Source organism: Copadichromis virginalis, linkage group LG2 (genome assembly GCF_057382275.1).
Source record: "Copadichromis virginalis isolate Kocher_CV1m ecotype Utaka linkage group LG2, C_Virginalis_male_GT1.1, whole genome shotgun sequence".
Lineage (NCBI taxonomy): Eukaryota > Metazoa > Chordata > Actinopteri > Cichliformes > Cichlidae > Copadichromis > Copadichromis virginalis.
In genome coordinates this window covers 11,018,596-11,036,267 of record NC_140619.1, presented here as the reverse complement: position 1 = coordinate 11,036,267, position 17,672 = coordinate 11,018,596, and the positions used below count along the sequence as shown (strand labels likewise).

At 41.6% G+C, this 17,672-nt stretch overlaps 1 protein-coding gene and 1 long non-coding RNA gene across 2 annotated transcripts in view; one reads left to right on the top strand and one right to left on the bottom strand.

Annotated features, from left to right (window-relative positions):
• The window catches only part of mgat4b (alpha-1,3-mannosyl-glycoprotein 4-beta-N-acetylglucosaminyltransferase B), a 118,315-nt gene that overhangs the window by 86,645 nt on the left and 13,998 nt on the right, over positions 1–17,672 (bottom strand). The gene's annotated exons all lie outside the window — the stretch shown is intronic.
• On the top strand, positions 8,310–9,879 carry LOC146717030 (uncharacterized). The gene is made up of 3 exons (XR_014922639.1): positions 8,310–9,452; positions 9,531–9,662; positions 9,743–9,879. It is a non-coding gene; the product is annotated as an uncharacterized LOC146717030 (long non-coding RNA).

Here is a 17,672-nt window from a genome sequence, read left to right as displayed (position 1 = left end):
CTTCTTTGTTCAGTTTTTTTTTTTTGGGGGGGGGGGGGGGGGGGGGTTAATGCTTCAGTGGTTTCAGTGGGTCGATCCTTGGGGCAGTCATTTAAGGACCCTCAGAGGCTATGATCAGTCCCAGTCTCACCAGTGATATTTAAAAAGGTTACAACACTCTCTCTAGGGAGGTAAAAGGCTATTTCAATCTCTGATAAAGGCTTCTGGTGATGTTTATTTAAAGATATAATACAGGAGGGGCATTCTTGTAGGTTTGATTAGTCCTTGCTTTGATTTTGGATTTTTAGGGCAGCATTCCCTTTGAGCATCTCAGAGATACAGAAAAATGTCCTAATGAGGGACAATCCTTGTCCGTGAATTAGTAAAGATGCTTTTTAGGAGAGTCTAGGTGTCCAAGAAATCTTCTGGTTGACTTTCAAAATTTTGTTTTGGGGTTTTTTTGTAGCCCTTTGATGGATTGTTGTTGTTTTTTTTCTTAAGGAGTCTTTAAGAAATAAACAATTCAAAGAGGTTCCATCATTATCAGGAAGGTTAGAGGCCTATTACAGGAAGTAGAAGATTGTGTTTATGTCTCATAGTAATACAACATGTCCTAATAAGAAGTTTTCAGAAGGATCAAAAGTTCCCATGAATGAGTAACGGTTCTTGTACAGTTTTGAAATAATACTTAAATACTTTCCTCAGCTTTCCAATGGGACAATTCTTAAAGGGAGTTTCAACAATCCTTTAAAAAGGGACCGTCCTTTTAAAAATGGTTTCTAAATAGTTTATGAAGCCCTTACCTGCAGATATGTGACTAGACTAAAGCACCAAATCTAGAAAAGGTGAACTGGCAGACTCAGACTGGGCAACGTGAGCAAGAAGGATAAATAATGGTCCCCTGATGTAACCTCTTCGGTCTTTGACGACACTGACTGGTTATCAGTGACCGTGTTTGGTCTGTCAGAGTGAATCATCCGATCAAACAGCAGCTCACTGCCAGCAGGGTAATTCTGATTAATATACAGCAGCCATGTTGGCTCACATCCCCACCCCTGGATCTAATCTGATTTAACTGAACTTAATTTGAGTGTAATAAGGGAATTATGTTATGATTAGGGGCTTTATTTCCCAAATCAGTGTACCAGAGAAACACACTGTGGGAACAGCACCTTCATTTGACATACTGTGTAAAATGACAGTAATTTATGAATAAATTCTAACGGTGTAAACCTGCATCAGTACTTTGCTGACAATGATCCAACCTTAAAAGTAGAGTGATGGGGTTTTTTTTAACAGAAACTCATGTGATGGACACAGGATGGAGTTTTTTTTTTTTCAGAATTGGTTTGTAAAAATGGTCCAACTTCAGTGATGTGGAACTGGTTTGGCTTTCATCCGTCAGAAACACACCAAAGCACAATTTTTGGTAGAGCATGCAAGTGGGCCGTTGATATTACCGTGTTTTTCAGGAAATAAGTCGGTTTTAAAATCCTTTGATTTTCTGAAAAGTCGACAGTGCCCCTTATAATCCGGTGCGCCTTATGTATGAATTCTGGTTGTGCTTACTGATCTCGAACTGATTTTATGTAATACACGGCGCTCGAAAATCTGTCAAAAAATGTTTTAGTACGACTTTGCTAAGCTACGAACCTGCACCGCTTGATGGATTGTCTGAGCATTACGGCTACCGTAGTCAGGAGCCTCGTGGAGTAATATGTACTGTGCTTCAACATAATATCACTGTATTGTGTGTGCAGAACCTCTTTTTAAGTTGTGTGGATATTATACATGGTTATGCTCAGGATATCTCAGCCCATTTCCACTGGAAATGCCTCTTGGTTAAACTGTCAGCAAGGAATTTGCATTAAAAAAAACAGGTGCTTGTTTAAGTGAAAATACATTGATGGGTTTTGGGTTTTTTTTTGCACTAATAAAGTTGTGGAGTTGTAAATTATTTTGTCTCGCGCCAATGATACCGTGAGTTATATCGTTCTTGCACATTTCCAAATATATATCGTGATAAATATTTTTGGCCACATTGCCCTGCCCTACTCTGGCAACAAATTTCAATCATAAAGTCGCAATAATTTTGGTCATTTTTCTATTTGAGACTGTAGTTCAGGGATATTAGCCTAAAAAGTCCTCTAAATACAAATACCAATAAATTACCAGCTTGTTTGGTGAAATTAGCTAATTTTAGCCAACACAAGCTAAATCTTCTCTCTATTGTTTCTGGCTAAACTTAATAAAACTGAGGTCCACATCAGTGGGGCAATGACTTCATGGAGGGACAGGGTGGCTTTGGGGATCAAATCCAAATCAGAGTTCTTTTCACTAATGTTAGCCCGGTGGCTATCCTACAAGTTATCCGTACAATAACAGCCAATTCAGAATTAGTTAACCAGTTAACCTAACACATCAGTCATTGGACCAACTAGAAGCTGTGTAACTTTGAGCAAAACACTGTTTCGACTGTTAAAGGTCAGCCAGTTCTTATAAGCTTTATTTGCTAGCTAACATTATTTTAACTGAGTTAAAATGCTAGTTGGCTTTAGCTTTCCAAATTACAAAATGGCAGCTGAGGTGATTCTAAATGATATCTTATGCTAAAACAATATTGATGACAATACAGAACAATAACTAACAACTTGTTTTTTTTACAATAACAGCCAACAGTAATGCAGGACAAAGGCAATTAATTTCAGATGTTTTGTGTTTCGATTTGCAGGCATAAAATAGACATAATCAAGTGTTTGTTTCCATGAAAGCAAAAACAGGATTTGTAAAAATGTTAACTATTAAACCTAACACTAAACCTGCCTTACAGGCAGCTGGGTGCTCTTTGTGTAGCTGCCCAGGTGGAAAAGTGAAATCTTAAGAGCCAGTTTGGGTCTATGAGGAGCCATAAATGTTATAAATATTGCTCAGAATATGCGGAAACAGGAAGAGCAGACAGGGCAAAGAGAAGGACAGTGAATACAACCATTTGAGAGGTTTTCTTATGACAGAGTCCGGACCTGGTCTGAATCAGCCTGGATACGGGATACTAAGGCCCAGACGGCGTCACCCCTCCCTCTTCCTCCTGTCTGGGAGCCGGAGGTGAGCAGAGTCAGGTAGCAGCTGAATGAGGGCATTTGTGGAAAAAGACTCGAGCAGTCTCCAACACAAAGACAGCATTTAGAGAGTGAGGGGCCACATCTGGAGGGAAACTCAAATACCAACCAATTAACGACAACACCTCATCCTCGCTGTGGACAAAGGTGTCGTCAGGTTTCAGTGCTCCACTTCACCTCCGTTATTCTATTTGTGCTCTACCCGTTTCACAAGCAGAATTTCCTCACCTGATATCAGCTGTGTTCACACACTTAATCTCTTACATGATTTTATATAAATAACTTCTCGTTTTTTCCATAACAGTCAAAAACCTCAAATATATTCAGTTTGCTGGATATCTTAGCAGAGGAACTAGACTCAGTGAGTTTATAAACATTAATAAAGTTAAAAAGCTGAAAACATTCTCACATTAAAGATTTATTTGACTTGATTCTTGAAAACAGAGTAAATTATTTGATGATTAAAGCAGACTAATCGTACCTCCCGACTGCATGGAGCCGGTGCTCATTTCACCTGCTAATTTACATTTTTTACAAGACCTTTTTCATTTTCACTAATATTATATATATATATATATATATATATATATATATATATATATATATATATATATATATATATTTCTGTCTTTCAAAGAGATTTTTATATATTTAGTAGGGGTGCAACGATATTCGTATCGATATTGAACCGTTCGATACAGTGCTTTCGGTTCGGTACGCATATGTATCGAACAATACAACATTTGTAATTTATTTTATCAATTTTCCTTCTGACGATGCTGTCTGTGTTGAGCGCTCAGTGAATCTGTGTTCGACTACTCCGCCTAGGCTGCACTGTCGAGCACAGATCCACTGAGCGCTCAACACAGACAGCATAGTCAGAAGGAAGAGCGCAGGGCAAGCTAGCGAGACAGAAGTTAAGCTCTCCTTGCAACAGGCAAATTGAACGTCATTCAGATCTGGCGTTTGGAATTATTTTGGTTTTCATGTGACGTATGACCCTGAAGGTAAGCGAGTCATGGACTAAAGTAAAACAGTATGTTGGATGTGCCATGCAATGCTCAATTACATTGGTGTGAACTAGTGTGTTAGCGCAGTTAGCTCGTTAACGTGTTGGCTGTCTAGCCCCATGCACGGAGTGATCGGCGGTAGCTCATTAACGGAGATTTGCCGTGTTGTGGCGTTAAGGTAATTTCAACGAGATTAACCTGAAAGCACTAGCGGGAACACAACGAATATGACTGCACATTTACGCCGACATCATCGTAGTGCAAAGACAAGTGGAAGCAGACAAAAAAAAGCAAGCATGCTACTAACTTTAGCCGAGTCATTTAGACAGCTGTTAGCACATGATTCTCCTTATGCTGCTGAGAATATAGCCCAGAAGAAGCGGATAGTATAGCTTTTATTTTGGAAAGAGCCATTTCTCTGTAATAAACTCTCTTTTCCAAAGATGAGTGATTCCTCAATCAGATACAGGGCTTACAATATCGCTAGCCCGACGTCCCGGAGCTAGCGATTTTTTCAGTCGGGCTACCAAAATCTATCTCTTCCCTGCCCGTCGGGCTATTGTAGGAAAAATATATGTCAATGCTTTTGCATTCTTTCGGAAATGTAGCTGGGTAATTATGTCATTGGCATCGGTGAGCCACTGTCAATATGTGACATATTGAAGTCGCGTTTGAATTTGCGCTTGTTTTTTTGCTTTCACTTTGCAATCGTGCGAACTGTGTATAGAGAGCGACAGCACTGATCTGTGAGTGATGATAATTTGTGCCCCAATTCCTCTGACATCGTCTTATTAATCGTTAGCTTACTATGCAAACATGACAAGTGAAATCTCCCTCAGCTTAAACATGTGAGAGGTTGATCGCGCAGAGAATCGCTGAGCTTATGTGAGTGAGTGTGTAAAAGCATTTCAGTTCTGCTGAGCCAAATAAGACAGGTCAGGGTGAAGAAGTGACAGCCAAAGAAAAGCTTACCACAAAACGGAGAAGTTATGACAAATCAGACTATGAGGCAAAAAGAAAGTGCAGCTTTATGGTTTCATGGACAAAAGAATTTCTGTGGCTGCAATATGACGAGCTAAATAACCAGGGCTGCACATAAGTGGTCCGCAGGTGCGCATTCGCTGTCAAAATAAAAAACACGCACAAGGGTTAGGGTTAAATTCAAAAACTGTACTTTTGAGTTAAAATATATATTTATAATTTTAATAAATGACAAATTAAAAATGCATGAACATTTTTTGTATCGAAAAAATATCAAACCGTGACACCAAAGTATCGAACCGAACTGAACCGTGAATTTTGTGTATCGTTGCACCCCTAATATTTAGGTCAAGTTTTTAGTCCTTTACCCAGTGAATGATGCATCTCTCGCACAGTCACAACATCATACACAAATCCTGTACACGGCATTATGCACAAACAGATTTCTTTCTGTCCCCTGATATCCCCAGAGCAGCCTGCTAACCAGGATACTCATGCCCTGTGAAGCATACTGTGATGTTTGTTGGGCTCTGAGCGCCGCAGCTGAATGGATGCAGTGTGACACGGACAGGAACCAAAGTGCTGACGAGCCGCTTTCACCACACAGTCGGCGTGTGGACGCCGTGTTAAGAGCTGAACTCTCTCAGGCACCGTGCATGTGACCACCATTTAGAAAATCATCAGCTATGTGGGCTATACAAAAATGTATTCCTTAGTTTCATTGCATATTTGAAAATCACACTTACATCTTTCTGATCATCAAACATATTTTAATATTACACAAAGTTAACCAGGGTAAATACAAAATGTAGTTTTTAAATCATTATTTCATTTATTAAAGAGAAAAAGGCTTTCCAAACCTGGCCCTCTCTAACAAAGCAATTGCGCCCTGTTAAATCATGAGTTAACTGTGATTAACCACATTTAGTTCAATTTCACTGGTCACACCCAAGCCTGATTATTCCCAAACCTGTTTAAGTAGTAAATCACTGACACAAGCTAAAAGACCTCAAAAAACAACACAACATGCCACGGTCCAAAGAAACAGCCATTATCCACACAAGGACAAAATCGAACAGTGCTGAACCTTCCCAGGAGCAACTGGCTTGACAAAATTACTCCAAGAGTGAATCGATGACTCATCCAGGAGAGCCAGAAACTGCTGCTGAGAAATAAAAACCCACAAAGGCTCGCCTCACATCTGCCAACAAACATCTGGATGATCCCTGAGACTTCTGAGAAAATCTTCTGTGGATTGACAAGACAAAAGCAGAACTTTCTGGGAGGTTTGAATCCCGCTAACACAGCATTTCATAAAGAGAACATCACAGCAACAGTCAGACATGGTGGTGGTAGTGTGATGGTCTGGACTGCACTGCTGTGGACTGCTCAGGACGACTCGCTGTAACTGATGGAAACATGCATTCTGTCTATCAGTCCATGAAGCTTAAGTTCACCTTGGTTCGCCAGCAGGACTACGATCTGAAACACGGCAGCATGTCCACCTCTAATGGCCTTAAAACCAAAATGAAGGTTTAGAAGTGGCCGAGTTTAAGTCTGGACGTAAGTCAGACGGAGATGCTTTGACCTTAAACAGGTCGTTAATGCTGGAAAACCCTCCAATGTGACTGAAGAGTGGAAGAAAATTCCTCCACAGCGATGTGAAAACCTCACTGAAGTTATCACAAATGCTCGACAGACTTCTTGCTGCCGAGGTTGGCACAACCAGTCATTAGGTTTAGGGGGCAGTTACTTCTTCAGACAGGACATTTTTTGATGATCTGAAACGTGTGTCAAAAAAATATAAATCAGGGAGGAAGCAAATTTCACAGCACTGTAAATCAAGGCCACGGTAACAGAGGACAGTCACAGCTGAGGCCAACAGCGACGGCTGGATAGTTTTTGGGAGCTCGTCTCTGTTAGAGTCAAAGAACTGCAGGACGTTAAAAAGGTCGAGAGACTCGACCGAGGAGACGCTCGAATCGGAAACACAGTCGATACGTCAGAACTTAACAAGCCGAATGATTAACGACTCTGGGTTTGTTTCCCCTCTGCGACTCTGCTGAGTTAATTTATAGCTTTTCCAAGAACATCCAGCTTTGGCATCTAGTTATTTTTTACCAGGTTTTGAGACGCATCTTCCAAAGCTGGTTCAGGGATGCGCCTGTATTAAATGCAGGAGTCTGGTGCCTCTTTTGGACATTATAATCCCCCGAAGAACTTCTGTGTTGACATCTTTTACTTATTTTGACCTGTAATGTGTATCACTTGCTGTCAGTATCCAGGCAGAGCTGCCTGAACTTGATCTGAATGTGTGTGTCAATGAAGCCGGAGATTTAAACGTCTAATCTAATGAAGCGCACTCCCGTACAGTACACACTCCCTGCTGCCCGGACGCTCACATTACTCATTTACAGTAAATGAGTGGCAGAGCTGAACACGCGCACACACACACACGCACACACACTGTTTCTGGTTGACAGATGGTTCGCTCTGTGTGAGGAAGCCGATCTGATTCAGTACATAGACCCCCCGTCACCTCCTCCCTCCTCCTCTTCGTCCTCCTCTTCACTTTGTACCTTCTGCTGTCGTCTCGTTTCGGTTTCCTCTTCTCGTGTTTAAATATTCTCCTCGTCTGTCTTTAGTTACCTTCCAGATTTCTCTTCTCTCCGTGGACATGTTTAATGGGACTCCAGGATCCTGTTTACTGTTCTGTGGAAATTACACTTCCCTGAAGATATTACGCATCTTTAATACATTACACGTATTTTTAGTGTTTTGTTGGGGGGGTTTTAAACAGCAGAAATCTACTTTTAACCTTTAAACGCATGTAGACTGCATTACAGTGTCAAACTCAAAATCCGAAAATGGTTTTAAATCCGTACACGTTGGAAATTCCTAAATCCAAACACAGTGACAGCAGTTTGTCTGACTAACGGTCTAACTGTCTGCCTAAACTAACCAAGTAATCATTGTGATTCACCCTGACCCGTCAAACTGAGGGTTACACCTGAAGTTCCCTCCCAAAGCTTCTGATTCTGCTTTGAATGAAACTGATTCATTCAAAGCTTATAGCGCGTACGCCTCATTCACACAAGCACTTTTTTTCTGCTTCTAAGTGCTTTTTACCTGACATTCACACTCCGATGAGCACATCGGGAGCGACCGAGTGTTCCGTGTTTTTTTTTTTAATGACACTGTGTGTGAAACAGCAACGTGTACACTCACAGGACACTTTATTAGGTACACCTTGCTAGTACTGGGTTGGACCCTTTTTGCCTTCAGAGCTGCTTAAACAAGATGACAGAAATATTCGTGTTCACATCTCAAAGGTGCTTGTTGGATCTGGACCTGCTGACTGCGGAGGCTGTTCGAGTACAGTGAACTCATCGTCATGTTCAGGAGTCATAAAGGGATGGACGCAGTCAGAGAGAAAGCCTAGGTGCACTGCGGTGTTTAAACAATGACCACAAGAGTGGCACTACCTTCGGCTAAGAACAGGGAGGAAAAACGATGCCTGGTCTGTCTCAAGTCTCGATTTCTGCTGCAACATTCGTAGAGTCAGAATTTTACCAAAACTGATCATTAACTCAAACGGACTGCAACTTAAGAAAACACCAGCAATAAGAAAAATGCTCCAAAAGCACACAAAACACAACAGAAATAGGAAAAAGGGAAATAGGAAAAAACAGATTTCCAAAAGCAGAGGGAAGTGTTTCTGGGGAGACAATAACCTGACGGACCAGTTGCAGGAACCAAAATATGCTAAGGATTGCGCTGGGAGACACTTAAAAGAAGTGGAGGATCCATCGGTTTTGTGAGGAAAGAAAAGATGAGAGGTAAGTGTGTTAGCCTAACTATTAGCCTAAATATCTGTCATCAGTATTATATGAATCCTGCGATTAAAACACACTTACCTAGCATGTTATGGTTCCTGCAACTGGTCCGTCGGGCTAAAAAAAAAAAAGTCAAGTGAGGAGTTTCTGTGTACATCTCACCCACCAACACAGCGTGTCATATAGTGATGGTAAATTTGATTCTTTTTACTGAATTGAGTTTTAATGAGTCACTCATCAAAGTGAATCAGGTTTTTTGAGTCATTTGATTCACTGAGTCAGTTGACCAGAGAGTGCAAAAATTTTACATTTTCACTCGAACTTAATTTGTTTCTCTTTTCATGTAAATCCCACTGCTAAGATGAATGTCATGATCCGCGGCCCGGCGTCCGGGGTGCTGTTGGGATGCCCACGCCCACGGGCGTGGCTGCTAACCCCACACCTGCATCCCATCCCAGGCGATCACCAGGTGGACTATTTAATCCTGCCCTACCTGCTGCTCCACGCCAGTCCGTAGTCGCCTCTCAGCGGTAACGTACTCCTGCGGGAAAAGCCCTTTTTGACAAATTATCCATCGGAACTAACTCTGTTTTACCCTGTGTACTCAGATCACAACTCGGCGTTTTTGCGAGCCTCCTGCCTGTCCACCTGTCCGCCTGAGATTCGGAGCACTATCAGCCTCGCCGTCTCGACCCCTTTGGAGCTCCCCCCCCTCTGGTTCATTCAGCCCGGCTATCTCCGTAAGACGCATACTCCACCTTCCCTCGTATGCTGCCTTTTTTCCGCACCCCAGTAATCTGTTTCTCTTTTTGTTTTGCAGCTTCTCACAGCCCCGCTCTCGGCGTTCCCTGCGCGGTTCACCTCCCCAGTCCCTCGGTTTCTTCTGGTTTCACACGATTGTTTTTTCGGCTACCCTTACGGGACACCTTTAGTTATAATAAAATTTGCTTTCTTTATTCTCTCCTACCCTGGTGTGTGTGTTCTGCTTCTGGGTCCAGCTTGCGCACGGAACTTCGGTTCATGACAATGAATGATTCTAAAAAAACAAAACAACTATTTTATAGAGCAAAAAAGAGCAAAAACATTTCTAAAATTAAGCAATTTCCTATCAAAATTGCTTAATAAACATTTATTTTGTTTATTTTTATTTTATTAGTATTTTCCTTAAATGTGTTAAATATATATTTTCTCATCTAAATGTCCACTGAGCTGTGAGCCAGGGGGCGGTAATGCGCCTTAACATTGGTTGCCAACCAAGAAGAAGAAGAAGCTGTGAGCCACGAGGGCGGGGGTGAGTGAGTGATTCGTTCGCTCGCTCTATGATTCAGCACAGGAGGGAGGGGGTGAGCGAGTCCTGAGTGATTCGCTTACGCTTACGATTCAGCACAGGACGGAGGGGGTTAGTGAGTCCTGAGTGATTCGTTTGCTCTATGATTCAGCACAGGAGGGAGGGGGTGAGCGAGTCCTGAGTGATTTGGTTACGCTTATGATTCAACACAGGAAGGGAGGGGGTGAGTAGCTCAAATGTGCCGTTAGCATGTTAGCAGAGCGATGCTACTGTGAACCGAGGAGCTATTTTCTTGATGTGAGCTTCTACTCAGGGTTTTTTCTTCCAGTTCAGAGCAGAAATGCTTTTGTTAAGAAACTGGCTGTTGTTTCCCCCCCCCCCCACAATTTAAATTATAAGCTAGATATATTTCTACTAAGCGAATTAGTTTGCTAACAGAAACAGGGATGAGTCAGTGAGTCAGTTGGGCTTGTGAATCATGATTCACGAGTCAGTAAAGTGATTCTCGAGTATTGAACGATTCGTTCACGAATCGAACATCACTAGTGTCATATAAAAGCGGTAAGATAACACGGCCTCGTGCGTGTGTTTGATCTGTATTTGTGTGGAACTTTTCAGTTAGTTCAGTTTTGGGCCTAAGATGTGTAGAAAGATCCTGCTAAGCAGTTTTTTGTCCATCAGATTCAGAGATAAGCAGCCAAAATGATTTTTTGTTGCATTGATGGAGAGTTTCCTGAATCTGCTGGGAGCAAAGTTAGCACAGCACACAGAAAAAAAAATCAGCACATTTCTGATAATAAAACTCTGCTGAAACTCTTCAGAAAAACTGAAAACAATTCACAGCCATGTTCCAAAGATCGTCTCTGTCTGTGAGGGAGATTCATTTCATTCATTCCACAATTTCGTTGTACATGTACAATGACAGCAAAGGGCTGTTCTTCTTCATCATCTGCACGACGGTGGGTTCTTAAGCAGCTGATTGAACACCTCAAACTAAATATTTGAAGAAGGCAGAGCTCTCAGGACCACTTGCAGCTTTGTTTTCCTCCAGCTGAGCCGAGCTCTTGGAGTTTGGCGCTCCTCCAGGGTCCTGTTTGCTCACCAGAAATTGATTTGAACCCAGCAGGTAGGCTGACTTCAAAGACGCTCTATTCTGGACACTTTCTGTGTTCTGACACTTTTTTTAGGCTCCCAGAAGATCAATAAAGCTGCTTTGCTTCCTTCAAACGTCCACAGAATCACATCCAAGGGAATACGCAGACAGGCAGCAGTAAGGCTGGGCCATATTATACCGTTCACGGCAACGATAAGAAAATGAAATATCGCGATAGAATATGGGTAAAACGCGCATGCGCAGTGCCTTTGTTTTCATACGCACATGGCCGATTGTTGAGTGAAACGGATGAACCAGAATTGGTTTGTAAAAATGGTGCAACTTCAGTGATGTGGAACTGGTTTGGTGTTTGTCCCTCAGATACACAACAAAGCACATTTTTTTGTAGAACATGCAAGCGGCCGTTGTTATTGCTTTATTTGTCGGACTAAGGTGCTCTAAATCTGGGAGTAATCTGGGTCCTAAACTCCGTATTCTTCAGGTCCCAAAGTCAAACGAACACTGCAGCATCACAGAGTTAAAAACTGTCTAAATTCTTTCATCTTTAATAAAACGATCAGCATTGCTGCTTTACCAGGTGTAACTATGAAGTTTAACATCCAGGCATCCATGAAAACAGAATTTATTACATTTAACGGAGTTAGAAGTTAGCAGGAAGCTAGCGGACGTTAGCTCGCTAGTTTCGCTAGTTACCTAAGCATGATATAGCATGTTCTGACTGAGAGATTTCTGAAAAAATTCAAACGTACAGCTCTGCTGTCACTTCCAACATAAATGAAGACAGGAAACTAAACAGCAGTGATGTTTGTAGGGTTACTGAAGTTGGGCTAGCTGGTATATAATGATGTGCTACGTGATCGCTAGCAACACAGCTATGTTAGCATAACATAAACAGTGAAGCTGGAGGACGAACACTAACACTTTTCCACTCGATAAAAGTTAACGTGAAGGTTCCTGATGGTTAGAGACAAATGCAATCGCATGGCAGGATGCTGTAAACGGACCAAACTTCAGTCAGGAGAACAACTGAGATAATCCATCCACAATATGAGGTTAGTAATTAATATACTGCAACAACATGGGAATAGAGCAGCTGTGATAGAATACAGCATTAATGAATCAATGGTACAGAAGTGGAGGAAGCAAGAAGAATGAGTTGAGTAGTTTGATCTATCTGACTGCTTTGTTTCGCTTAATGTGCCTCATAATCCCGTGCACCTTATGGTCCGAAAAATACGTATTTGACTTTTTTATTTGGCACACTGCAGTTTAATATTGCAAAGCACCTCTTTTTAACTTCAGTGGATATTATACATGGTTATGCTCAGGATATGTCAGCCCATTTCTACTGGAAATGCCTTTTGGTTAATGCACATAAAAAACAGCTTCTTGTTTAAGTGAAAATAAATGGATGGTGTTTTTTTGCGCTAGTAAAGTTGTGGAATTGTATTTTGTCTCGCATCAATTATATCGTCAGTTATATTGTTATCGCAAATTTTCAAATATATCGTGATAAATACTTTTGGCCATATGCTCTAGGCAGCAGTGGTCGGGCTGTTGATTTAGTCGGACCCAGAATATGCATAAAGTTTGAACAGAGATAAAAGTAATTCTATATGTTAAACTCTGTTGGGTTTTTTTGTTTTGTGTGTGTGTGTGTGTGGGGGTGGGGGGGGGGGGGGGGTGGGGGGGGGGTGATAAGGTATCACCGACCGTTGTTTGACTCGCTGCGTAGAAACCACCCAGGATATCATCACATGTGTGGAGCTGCAGTCTGCAAATGTTTCATTTTTTATGGTGACAGACGACAGAAAGGTGAACGATGTGGGTGTTTGAGCTCCGACTGGCTAAAGCACAGAGAAAAAACTGGAACAAGAGGTCAAAGGTCACACACATAGCCCATCACATGCTGAAGGCAGTGGGTCACATGCTGTCCTCCTCATACCTCTGACACACACACGATGTCAAGTCTGTGCCGCCGAGCAAACACTTGTCAGCGCCTTTACTTCAAACAGACAAAATGTGTTTCAGCAGCACTACTCTTACTTTAGTTAAAGTTATAGTAAAAGTAAAAGTACAAAAGGGCAAAGAACTGAGAAGTGAAAATACTCCTCATGAAAAACAGTCCAATTTAGAGTCGTCTTGGATTAGTTACCTTTAACAGTATGAATATATTTAAGGGAGCAAACAGTCAATTAATCCAGTTACATGTGTCACAGCTATACTGACAGCACGTTTGAGCCTAGTCTGGCTCACAAATGGCACAGCTGGCTCAGGTCTGGTACTGAAAAATGAGGCGGGGGCGGATGTGCTCCAGAAGTCACGAGCTTTAGCAACAGGAAATCTATCTTTGTATTATTTAACTGGTTACAATCTCTGAGATGCATGTTTAGTGCTTTTTCCTGTTACTGATGTTTGGATATAATGATTGTTGGAAGTAAGGGAAGCTTCAGAAAGAACAAATGGAAACAAGTTTTTGTTTTGAAGCCTTTTAAAACAGAAAGTGCGTAAAAGTGACTCTGACAGCTGGGTTTAAACCTTTCATGATGATCGTTATAACTGTAACATGCGTGCCATGGACCACGGTCCTGCAGCCGCACCGACATATGCGTGACGTTTTTTCTTCCGATCTAAAATCTGATTAAAATTTCTAAAAAAAATGTGATAAAATCTGAACTGAAGACTTGACGTGTGAGGGAGGTAATCTGCGGTTCAGGGTCTCTTACACACAGAGCAGAGGTTGTCAGGCGAGCCGAGCAGCTGGAGATAAACGACTGCAGCCGTCAGTCTGCTGACACGCTGCAGACAGTTCAGCGCACACATCAGTGAAACATCAGACACCTGCAGTGATGTCGTGTTTCCACTTCCTTCAACTAAACTTTATCTACACGCCGCTGCAAACCTGATCCGGAGCGGCGGTGGAAGGAGCGCTTGGGCCTTTCCATCAGCTCATCGCAAATTTCAAAGATAAACGAGTGCGCGTGTCTCCAGTAATCAGTTTGGTTCCTGCTCATGGAAACTTCAGCAGAGATATCTGATAACATCATAGCAATGAATAACTGTCAGTGCTGATGAGGGGCCAGTTTATAAAACAAATGTGTCTCAGTCTGTGAACTGTTACGAGTGTTGCTGTGAGGATCAGCTGAACCAGTTTTATGGGAGCTGGAATAAAAACTCTAATATGGCAGAAATGGAGGTCACAGCTGCGTTGAACTTGGCTTCATCACAATAATCCAGCTATGCTCAGCTTCTTCAAAGTGTGGCGTGGAGTTCAGTAGCACTTATACACACCTCCGACTTTGACCCAACGGTGGCGGTAGAGTGCTTGAGGAAAAACATGTAGAGGCTACCTGAGACTCCACTGGCAGAAGAAGAAAGGGTATGTGGGAACGAGCATCAACCTCTGGGGCTTAAAAGCACCAATGGTGCAGTTCCTCCAACACCCACTAGAGGCTCTAGCAGTGTGTCAGTCCCCATAGACTCCCATATTAAAATATCCAACTTCAAAGCAGAAATAAACACGTTTACATCCTGATATAAAAACTCTCTGAGGCTCTACAGATAATTCCTACCTTCATAACAACTTTACAGGTGTCATTGTTTTTATAACTCACCTGTTTAAATTGTATTAAAGCTTAAGAGTTTGCATTTTTAGGGGAGTGACCTCTTTGACTGACAGGTGCATGGTGACACAGGCGACTTTAGCTGTTAGTCATCTGCTAGCCCTCACCTCAGCTAATCAGAGCCACTGAACTGGATATCTGAACCGTGTTTATGCTGTTGGAGCATTTTTAATGACATTACATGGCCAATAATATGGCTGCTGTAAGGTTACTATACAAACAGACTGTCCAGGAAGAGCTCCAGTGTTGGTGAGTAAAATTCTAGGATTTGATTTCTTAGCATTAATTCGCTCCTGTCTGTGCCAGTGGGAGCTCCTATACAGTTTACAGATGCAATTTGCTAACCTAGCTAGCTAGCATTAGCTGATAATTTGACACTTCACCCTGGTGTCCTGATAAGGTCCCCTCTGGCCGCAAAACCCAACATGGTGGCCATAACGCGTAGAAGCTTCAAAATGAGCCCAGAAACCACTGGTTGCATCCATCTTTTACATACAGTCTATGAAAAATGCTGCTACATCTGTGAGATCTTTGACAGAAAAACTCAGACTTGTGTTCGTGAATCTGCTCTGTGTTGTCTCAGTTACACACTCAGATGATTGTACATTTAAATGTAGACTCAGCAGTTCACATGTGCCTGATGGACCCATTAAAGATTACTTTTAAATCTTCTCTCCACACATGAATGAGGTGAGCTTTGTTCCCTGTGCAGCATGAAGGCAAGGACGGTTTCTCTCAGAGTGCAACCTGACCTGCTGGAGCTCCCATCAAATATTCATCAGCTCCTTTCACAGCGTCTTGGACCCTCCAGGAAACACACAAACACGAGACGGTGCGTGCGTCCGCATGATCTCATTGCATCAGTGTTCATCTCTGTTTAACACATTATCATCCCATTATGCTTCCATAACTAACGATGAAACAATAAGGCCCCATTGATGGTGGGTAATAAACTTTATTGCTCACAGTAACACGACTAACACATCAGGAACAGGAACATCTGCAGGACATCTTTGCAAAAGTGCGCATTAAACCTGAGCTTGGTTTCTCTCATCGAGGTCCGATGGATTTAGTACTTTCTGCCCTGGTCAGTGATCTGAATCCAGTCCAGTATGAGAGTAATTTCACCTCATTACTGATAACAATGTCAGCTCAAACCGCCTCCAGGATTTCATGAATGTGGATTCTGTAGGGAAATCACTAGATTATGACTTTTTCTTTTACTTTAAAAACTGCCGAATTTTATTAACTCAGAAGAGTTTCAGCCAGATTTCACTCAGGCTCAAACCTGTTCTCCTCTGTGTGTGTGTGTGTGTGTGTGTGTGTGTGTGTGTGTGTGTGTGTGTGTGTGTGTGTGTGTGTTTTATTAGTTTATCTTGAAAAGGATATTTTTATCTCAAGAGTCTTATTTTCTTGGTTAAATAAAAATAATGTAAGAATGAAGGATACGCCGCCTCACTGAAGAACACAATTCAGTAACACTTCATAACATAGCCGTTTAATTCCTCTGTAATTAAACAGAGTTTAACTGTATCATATTTTAAGTTACAGTGTAATTAGATTTACCTACAAATCATTAAAGGTAGGCAACAGTAACAAGTCAGGTTAATACAGGATACAAATACATTTCCATACTGTAAGTACATTTAAGTACTGCGTAACTAGTTTTAGGTAGTGTATGAGTAAGTTTACGTATTCTGTAACTTTAAATAGAGTTTAGACATCTTGATTTGTTTGACAGATCTTCAAAAGGGCCTGTGTCTACCTTTCAAAGTCAAAGTCAAAGTCAACTTTATTTGTCGATTCTGCCACATGTACAGGACATACAGAGAATAGAAATTGCGTTACTCTCAATCCCTAGATAAATAGCAAATGAACATTTAAATATATTTAAATATAAAAGTGATTAAAAATGCAAGTAAAATAATTAAAAAGTAAAAATTTAAATAAATACAATTTTACATATAACAAGAAAGCTATACAATATACAATATAATGGGTAAGTGACATTGAGTGTAAACCAGGCAGAGTAGTGCAAATAGGCAAATAGTGCAAATGGAGATTTAGTAATGTACGGTAAGAGAAAGTGTAACAACAAAGTCTTATGAGGTAATGGCAGTCCAATGCTCCACAAAGTGACTGGTAACTGGTGCAGGCCAGTGAGTGAGTCAGAGAGTGTGTGTGTTTTCACAGTAAAGGTCCATGACATGTGCACCATGTGACAGCTGTAGTAGAGGAAACTGTTGCTGAAGGACATCAAAGCATTTTAGAACAGATACCAGATTGAATAACAGAAGGACTGAATCAAATCTTATCTTTGACTTTACAACTGAACTCCTGCTGCCAAAGAAACTCAAAGCTTCACAGCAGGTCACACAGAAAAAGCAGTAAAAACGAAATTTTACTGTCCACATTTATTCCAAATGTCCCTCTTACGCACACACACAGAGTTGGCTTGCAGCCGAAACCACCCAGCAGTGACAGATCGTACCATGACAACGGTCGACAGGGGTGTGTGTGCACTTTTTTTTTTTTTTTTTTTTTTTTTTTGTTTAAATCGGGCGGTGTTTGTTTGGGGGGGGGGGGTTGAGGCTATGTGCCCCCTGGGGCGAGGGCAGCAGTCAAGGTTGCAGGCTGAACAAACACGCAGGATCAGAGCGTGCCTGGATTGAATGTTTCAGCCTCGAGCTGTCAGGTGGACGTCAAGAGGAAAGTTTTTATTTTC